Source organism: Gambusia affinis, linkage group LG13 (genome assembly GCF_019740435.1).
Source record: "Gambusia affinis linkage group LG13, SWU_Gaff_1.0, whole genome shotgun sequence".
NCBI lineage: Eukaryota > Metazoa > Chordata > Actinopteri > Cyprinodontiformes > Poeciliidae > Gambusia > Gambusia affinis.
In genome coordinates, this window is record NC_057880.1 from 22,424,000 (window position 1) to 22,433,438 (window position 9,439).

Here is a 9,439-nt window from a genome sequence, read left to right on the forward strand (position 1 = left end):
GTTAATGTATCAATAAGAGTTTTCTTTTTACTCGTTGCTGTTTTCCACTCTGATTCACAAGTTATTTTTGCTACGAGTAACCCTGTCCTAGACGAATCTCTTTCTTAATTTCAAAACTTGTCATCTTGCTTCGTACACGGTGTCCTGCTGGAAACACTTTCAGACTGAAGTCATTTTTCTGGCTCAGCGGCTGCTTCATACTCAAGTTCTTTTCTGCCGCAAAGCAGAAAAGAAATTCCTAACTTTCTCTCAGCACAGAACGCACATGTGATTACATGCTCTTTATCAGTCACAGACGCATTTTTTCTCTCACTTCTGCTATCTCACACGTTCTGAAAGCTCACACAGCTGATTATAAATCTGCGCCTTTTTGCTTTAGAGGAGAGAAGAAGAAGAAGAAACAGGAAGCAGGCGTTTAACTTTTGGGAGGAGGGTCAGGCAGGGCAAAATGGGAGACCTCCACACTCATTTGCGTGTGAAGAAGTGATTATGTGTGTGTGTGTACATATGCTGAGCTGTGGGAGTGTGTATGAGGGCTAAACAGAAGGGCCAACTTGTGTTTACATGGTAAATGAGTGTATGTGTGCGTGTGTGTGTGTGTTGAGGGAGTTAAGGTTGTGGAATGTCACATGCTGACACGATGCTTACGAGACAACAAAAACGGTTAAAGGAAACATGGTGGAAGTCATTAACGATGCGGGTGGCTGCTCAGCACTTAGCTGTATGTACGGTGAGGTTGCATTCACAACAGCCACGTTTAGTCCGCTTTGATCAAACTCTGGTCCGTTTGTCTTAAAAGTCCCTTCATTTGGGGAGGTGTGAATGCGTAATCAAACCGCCTAAAAACCTCGGTCACAGTTCGATTGGAGTGAACTCTGGTTCGAATGTCTATGTGAATGCCAAGCAGACCGAAGACTGCTCCAAAGGCGGAAAATAGACTATGGTGTAGGGCATTCTGGGTAAATGGGAACTAAACAAACACAAAAGTCTAACGCTAAATTTTAGTATTTTTAATAAAGACAGAATCGCTAAAGTCTGACGCCACTCCATTTTCGTTGGCAAAAGAAAGTTGTGCTCATGTCTTCTTCAGAGGTTGCCGTTTCCTTCAGTCGTTCTTAGTGCAGCGCCACCACAGGTCAGGAGAGGAACAGGTGTTTTAAAGAGTGAGTCGGTTAACACAATGAGGTATAAAAGCAAAATGCACCAGCTGAAAATGTATAAATATGTTGAACTGAGTGGTTACTAAAAGGAGATCATTCCCAGAGTGAAAAATGGCAGTGGCAGCATCATGTGATGACATTATTTCTCAGATGGAGCTGAGATTTTTTTGTCAAGGTGGAAGAAATCATGAACCTTTCCTAAGTTAGTTAGTAGATGTCTAGTAGAAAGGTGACGAGTGATTTCAACTAAAGAGACTTGATGAGAATAAAACAAAAGCAGAAGACGTGTCCCATTTTTGTACTGACAGCATTGATTTTTAAGTTTTATTTTAATACTTATTAAATTTATTGGCACTATTGTCTGCAAATAGTGCTGGTTTTTGACTTTTCCTTGATCATTTATCAAATGTTTACCCCAAACACAAGAGAGGCGCCACCATTTCCTGTAAGTAATTACAGGAGCAACATGAGCGGCGTCACCGAATAACTAATTTCTCCGTCAGCAGGAGACACAGTCATTCATTCATTCGTTCGTTCACTTATCTCAAGGAAGAATGACACAGTTTGATTTCAGGCCAACTATGAAAATGAACAACATTTTTTAAAAGAATCAGTTTGTTTCCTCCTGTTTCTCTTATGCGCCACATGTTTGCAACTTTGATAAATAAGAGCTAACAGAACTGTGTGTTCACAGGTGCTGCGTCGCCTCCGGCCCGTTTGGCAGTCAGGGCTACTGTAAACATCCTTGACTGGAAGCTGGTGTTAGGTTTTTGGGCTTTCAGTCGGATGTTTGCAGCAGCCAACTGCCCTTACCATCTCAGGAAGGTTTCCACATTCTAGTGCTATCCGACTTTACAAACAGAGATATAAACCTGTAAACTCCTCAGACCTGAATAAGGTAACTGTTATGCTAACAATCTTTCCCCTAAAACTTGTTTTCCATGAATTGTTCTTGTTCATTTTCAGTCTGCAAAACCAGTTTTGTGCAATGAACGAGGCCTGGCGCCATGACAGTTATGCATGTAAACAGGAGCTGTGTTTTTACTGATCATAAAGTGAAAATATGAAAATAAATTCCCCTTAATGGAAACACGACAATTTTGAAAAAAAAAAATCATGTTTTTTTTATGAAGTTTTTGTGCTAGAATGAGGTGGTTTTTCAGCTGTATCGAAATAAAGTTTTACTGCTGGCGGAAAAGAGAAAGAAGATGACAGGAAGTAGTAGGAGGATATTTTTTTATGACTTGTAGCATGAACAAACTTATTCACGAGTGATTTTAATTGTGCTTCTTATTTACTGAAATTTCACAATTTTGTTCTTTTTGACATTGGTGAAGTATCACTAAAGTTTTGCACAGGTTTATAAACAGCTACTGATGCTCCAGAGCTCTAGAAGCTGATCTTTCCTAGCATGCAATGAGATGGATTCAAGTGTTTTCCTAAAAAATGTCTCTCTATCTTTCCAGTTGTAGCTTCAGTCTAGGTTTGACCAGTCTATGTAATATGGTTTTCTTGCTTGTTTCAATCTAATGTGGCTCCCATTTTCAAGAGAATTGATAAAAACGGTATTTAAAGGCCAGTTTACAAAATTTTTCACCTCTGTTCATGCGATTCTGCTACTTCACCTAATGATGTCACTGCCTAAAAATATTTTTTTCTAATACCTTTCCTCAATCAGACCTTTTAAGATTGTAGATATACGCTCATAATATATGCTTTTACTCTTTTTATATTTGTTGTCATTTAAAAAAAATTGGGGCACAACATCTTTAAAAGAATCCGTGTTCAGTTTAAATTTGTTAGCTAGCAGTGCTACATAGCTAAAATGCTTTTAAAGTTCTTATCTTGTGCCCACTACTACACACTAACCGGACATGCAAAGAAGCAACAGAAACTCATTTAAAGTGCAACTGACATCTTTTTATTACTTAAAAGTTTGAGAAGGAGCTGTTAAATGAGTTAAGAATAAGTTTTCTCTCCTTCTCCCTTCAACAAAGAGAGCCAAGAGGAAGCGGGTGTAACACACACCAGAGGACCACAAGGAGACAAGGAAGGAAGGAAGCATTTCAAGATCACTTCCTCCTCCACCCCTACATTTATCATCCTATTAATAAAAACAGGCTTGCTGCCTGAGTTGGGAATTAAATATCAGCTGTGTTCAAGCCATGAGTATAAAACATTCTGATGAAACTAACAGATTAAAACCGGTGAAAAATTCCAGGCATAAATAGTTGATTAATCTGAGTTTATATGCTGATATTTACAAAGGAGGAGACTAAAATTAATTCTTCACATCATGGTTCAGGTTTTTATCTAATGTCGATCTGAGATCCAGGGAATGTAAACACCCTACACTCTCGGCGTGCGCCTCCTGGTGGCCGGGAGTGGGACTGTTTGCACTGCTCGGCTCAGGAGCACATCCCACAAAAACAAACTACAGCATTTGTTAGTTTTTATTCTTCTCAAGCTTATAATTACATAATTTGTCTGAACAGATGAATATAATGTACTTTCTGTTCATTCTGGAAATAAAAATATATTGACTACGGTTGCTTTTTGGGTCATTTTGTTTCAAGATCTATTAAACTTTTTCTGTGGACGGAGGCAGCAGCTGTTATATTTAACTCAGAGTAAATAAAGATCTATTTCCAAGCTGAGAAGTTGTGCTTTTCCTCTGACGTCCTGAACGGGACTGCTGGGGACAGTTGGCCATCCGGGAAGGAAATGAGGAGTGGCTCTATCCTCGGTCATGGTTGTCCCACTGGTGCTCGACCCCACACACACACACCCACCCACACACACACACACACTAATCTACGCTCAGGACAAAAAACTACGCTTTCCTTTCTTTTTAAGGTTTCATCCATCGGAACATGTTAAAAATCTAGTCTGTATTATGTTATGAATTTAAAAATGTATAGTTTTGCTGCTTCTACTCTTCTAGGATTGAGTAGGCAGAATGGTTTCAGAAATTTATGTAAGTTGTTTTATGCGGTTTTCTATTTTCTGCATGATCAGATAACCTATTAATCTAAAGTTAAGAAATAGTTCAAGTTTAAATAAAGTAAATGAGTTACAGATGCAGTAAGATAACTAAACATGCATTGTTTTGAAGCATAAATAACCTAATAAAAAAATCTCCAGCTTCTGACTTACTTTAAACCCATTGTTCATGAATCGAAAGGAAAGCGCCACAAGATGGAGCCAAAGTGTCACTCCTTCATTTACCATTCACTAAGATAACTGCAGCAGAAAGGGACCAGATCCCAGGTTTACCATCCACAACTGTAAAAAAACAAAAAATTTTTTATTTGTTTATGAAACATTCTTTTGGTTCAGTCTTGAATGAAACCAAAAATATAAAAATATTTTTAAAGAAACCAAGCAATTTGTCATGTATTCCATCTAACAGATAAACAAAAGGCGATTGAGAGGACACAAAAACATCTTAAAATTGCAAATAATTCATTTCAACACTACAAAAAACAAACAAATAAGCATACAAAGTCAACATACAATATAGTAGGAAAGCAGATGTGGTGAAATATTGTCTATAAATGAAAAAATGTGAATTAAAGTGATAATTTTACTATACGAGTGTTTAGACTGTTTAGCATCATGTGATCTGTCCAATTTAAAATTTAGGAACTAAGATTTTAAAAAGCCAAATACTCTAAGGCGATCATCTCAAACTTAGTAAAAACATTTAGCAAACTTCCATTGTAATATTACATATCTTGTATAAATATATACAATATACACATTTTCTGACAATATCATAAATTGTTTTATTTTCAGGTTGGATGCAGGACAGTTGCATGTAAAATAAAAATAATAACAGGTTCTGGTTCTGGAAACCACAAAAAGCAGAAGTTCACTTTAATCTCAGCGTGAGTTTCGGCCGCAAACGGGAGTTTACTGGGAAAGCCCCCGAAACCGATACTAAGCCCAGCTGTTGCCTCCCATTGAGACTGAGGCGAAACTCCGTGCAGAGACAGAAGTTGCCCAGCATGACACTGGGGAAGGAAACTGTAAGCAGTAGAACAACAACACAGTGTGTGTATCAAAAATAACCCAGTGTTATTCTGACACTGGATTGCTGAAGCATTTAAAAATCAGCAGCAGTTACTAAAACATCAAGATAATGAACCTTTCAGAAAAACAAATTAAGAGCAAACTTTAAAATGGCGGACTGTAACTCTTACTACATTTAATCCTCCTCCGGGTCTTCGTCCAACCCTGGTTCTACCCACACATCGGCCTCACTTGTTGCGATATCTAAAGGAGTTCACCAGCGCACAAATTTGGCCCCATTTGTTTTCTCTGCTTCTGTGAATTAGCTGGGACAGTTACGAGTTGCAGCTGAAATGTCTTTACGTGATGATGACGCAGCTGTTTCTACAGTAAAACGCTCTTGAAATGCATAAATTGAAATTAGTTTTGAATTTAAAAAAAATTGAAATTATAGGACTCTCAGTAGAAAGGGAGCAAAATAAAGTGCATTTAATTTGCAGTCATTCACTTACTGTCTTTTCTCAATTTATGAAAGCAGACTCTACTGACAGTCACATTATTTAAAATTTTTCTTGGATTTCCTATTGTTTTAAATCTCAGATCCTAATTGGATTTTTTTATTTTTTTATTTTGGGATGTGCTTTTTATGTGCTAATTTTTCTCTTTAGATGAAACACAGTAAATATTGTTTACATGCCTGTTTCTTACAGATTATACATGGACTACTGGTATTAGGTTATAGAAATGTTTTTAAAAACTACAGATTGAGAACCTTTTTAGGCGGTTTGTCAGCAACTGACCAATCGGCGGCCGCTATTTGATGGGAAGTTCCCGCCCCTTATGTGTAGGACCTAAGCTAACATGCTAGCCAGCGGTCGTAGCAGGAAATCAAAGTCCGTTATCAGTGTGTGCCGTCCCGACAGTCCTTTCTCATAGCATTTAGAGGCCGGCATATTTATTACAATTTATTACATTTCAGGGTTTCCCCCAGAAAACATGCCAAGCCCGGTGGTCGGGGAGCCGAGGCGGTCCACCACAGGAAGTGTAAAAATATTACTAGGTAATTATATGTTACGGTAAAACGCCAGTGAAACGCTGTCTAAACCCACAACTAATCTTAAAAACAATAAATCAAAAAATACAATTAAATTAAATATCAATTATTTGCACTTCTGTTTAGTCCAAATTAAGTCAGCAGCTACATCAGGCCCTCAAGGCTTCAGGGGCCCATAATGCTAATATTTTAACACAGATCACAGATACATAAATTTTTAAAATGTGTTTATTGAGATTTGAAATTCTTTAACATTTATATGTAAGATTTTAAGGAGCAAATAACCTTACGGACCTGATGTAGCATTCCCGTGAATCGTCTTGCCTGTTGTCTTCTTCTTCTTGTCCATTATAGCGGATCACAAGTAGGTACATACCGCCACCTACTGTACAGGAGTGTAGCACCACTACTTTACATCTATTAAATTATATTTGTCATCTTTGCCTCGGTGTTGGGTTATAAAACAAAAATTACTCAAAAAATGGGTTAGGATTAGATTAGCTTTCTGACTTAATCTTCTAAGCCAATGAGCAAAAAGGATCAGTTCTCTGTAAAAATAAAATAAAATAAATAAATAACTGACAAAACAGACTGAAGCGGTAGTGTGTTGAACAACCTTTGTCTTTAGATTTGCTGTAATTGAATTAGAGCTGGTAGCCATTTCTGTGTCATCATTCCTACAAAAGAAATGAAAGAAAAACATTTTTTAAATGTCACTTTGAAAGGATAACAACATTCTCTGCACAACCCTGTATGAAGAACTGGAAGACAAGAGACAGGAACCACATGGAGACGCCATCTGTTGTTGGCCAACACTGCAGAAAAGGTGCCAATCTGCAGACAGACACAGATAAACACCCACACTGTACAGAGAAAACGGTAAACAGGAGAAAGTCACAACACAGCATATGGCAAAAAAAACAAGAATTTATAAAGATGAAGAGTTGGTTGCTTGTATCTAAAGCCAGAAATGCAACAACTATTCCTAATTATTCTAAAGCAACATTTAATACTTTTGTATACACATTTATTTATTCCACGTTATAACTCCTTCCTTAATTTATGCAAGAGGAGACGTTGCTAGTTATAAAGTTTCAAATTTTAGCTATTTATTGGCTTATTTATTGTTAAGTTTTAAATGACACATTTTGTGTTTTTTGCCGTCCACTGGTGGAAGGCGTGAAATTTTGGGCTACTCACTTTAGTTAAATATTAATTGTTATTGTTTTAATTGTAACTTAATATTAATATTAATTATCACTTGGTACATATTAAAATATCTGACTGAATTATTCAACTATTAGAGCTGTAAAAATATTGTCTATGGTGATTATTTATATTTATTTTATTGTCCACAGGCAAACACAATCTGCTATTTTACTGTTTATTAAAATTTTTAGCAATGAGCTTGAAAGTTAGTTCACTAGAGTGCTAACTGAACTTTTTTCTTTTTTAAGAATATTGTGACATTTTAAAAACAACAAATGTACACAGTGGTAGAGAACCTAGGCAAAAAAACGAAACATATTTTAGTAGCATTTGTTAATCCGCTTTTTGCCAACTGTTCTTAGATTTTTCCTTTTTTTTTTGCAAGACTTGACCAATACTTTTATTGAAAAAGAAAAGTATTCAGAAGCTGCAACCCGACTTAGCTGCTGTTTTCATAAGACGACAGGTGTCTTTAGGCTCAGGCGACATCTGTTTAAATTTTACCTCATGAACCGTCTCCTGCTTTCTTTGCAAAGCACAGTTGTTCAGTTTGTTTTTCAGAAGGTGCATCTCTGTCTTCAGCTCTTTTCTCTGAAGGCTGTAATCCAATTATTCGGCTGGCAGATCAGCTGCAGCAGATGTGTTCTCCGTCCTGGAAAATCGCGCTGGATTTCTTTCCTGGCGTTTCTCAAGAAGCTCCTGAGGTTGTTTAAGTTACCCACAGGCAAAAAATTTAGCATCAATAAAATATGTCAATTATGTCAAATGATTTTAATCATATGAATACATTTGTTTGGCTTATTTTTTGTGTGTGTTTATTTGTCATTATTTATCTGTCTGAGAAATATGCATTGAGGAATTGTAGGCTGAACGGCTTATGGGTTTATGTCAAAATGCACCGATTCACTTTTCACACTTCTGATACAAATATCTGAGGTTTGGTATCGGCCCAGACTGATCCGATACAGGAAAACAGTTCTAGATTGAATTGAATTTTAAACAGAGACATAAATGTACAGAATGACACATTTATTTCATAACTCTGCACCTGTACAGCACACTTAAACACACCAACAGCTTCACAAGTTTAGTTAAACGTGTAAAAACAACCCAACTTTAATTTATTCTGTCAGCACGATTAGAAGTAAAACAGCCTATGTAAAAATAATAATAATAAACAGAAAGTGACAAAATAAACTGCAATTAACCTTTTAAATGGTCTAGAAAGCACAATTAGAAATTCTAAATATAATGTAAAATAAATAATAAAGCATAGAACTAGACTGAATATATCTGCCCTTATTGATCAGGAACATCGATACCGATACCCAATATAGAATATTTTCAATATCAGATTGTTTTATGCATCAGTGAATGTATTCTGGGGTTTTTTTTTAAAGGGATTTCTTAATCTCTTGGATCTATCTTCATAATTGTTTGATAACTGATAACATAGTTGAATGAATTTCTAGAAATGTTGATTTTCATCTGGTGAAACTCTCACTGCAGAAAAATCCACAGCTTTTACATTTATGCGGCAGGATATTGAGAAAGCCATTGGAAAGAAAAACGGTGAAACTCCATTTCCTGTAAACCACAGTTAGCAAAAGAAGCTACATCTAGCATGCTATAGTTAGCTGCTGGTTCTGCTTAGGTAAACAGAAACAGCAGCTATTTTGGACTTTTTTTTATGTTTTATGTGCAGCTTTAGATCATAAGCAGTTAAAAATCTAAAAATATGCAAATTTATGAAGGCTTAATTTGATTTGTGAGAAGGAAAAAAAGTGATTTTAGTGTTTGTTTCGCCTTAGGATTCCCTAAATTAGCAAAAAAAAAACTTTAAATTAGGACACTTTCCTACTCTTTCTGTAAAACAGTAAAAAAAAATTTCAAACATTTAATCTTTTTTGAAGAACAAAAAAAAGGTAATGTTTTATATATATATGTAACAGAAAACTTGATCTCTACAACAAAGGAACGAAATCACAAGGCTGAGGAAATA

General features: G+C 36.2%; 1 long non-coding RNA gene across 1 annotated transcript; it reads left to right on the plus strand.

Annotated features, from left to right (window-relative positions):
* The first annotated feature begins 1,867 nt into the window (after positions 1 to 1,867).
* On the plus strand, positions 1,868 to 3,709 carry LOC122842427. Its single transcript, XR_006372552.1, has 2 exons — positions 1,868 to 2,058; positions 3,158 to 3,709. It is a non-coding gene; the product is annotated as an uncharacterized LOC122842427 (long non-coding RNA).
* Positions 3,710 to 9,439: the final 5,730 nt, after the last annotated feature.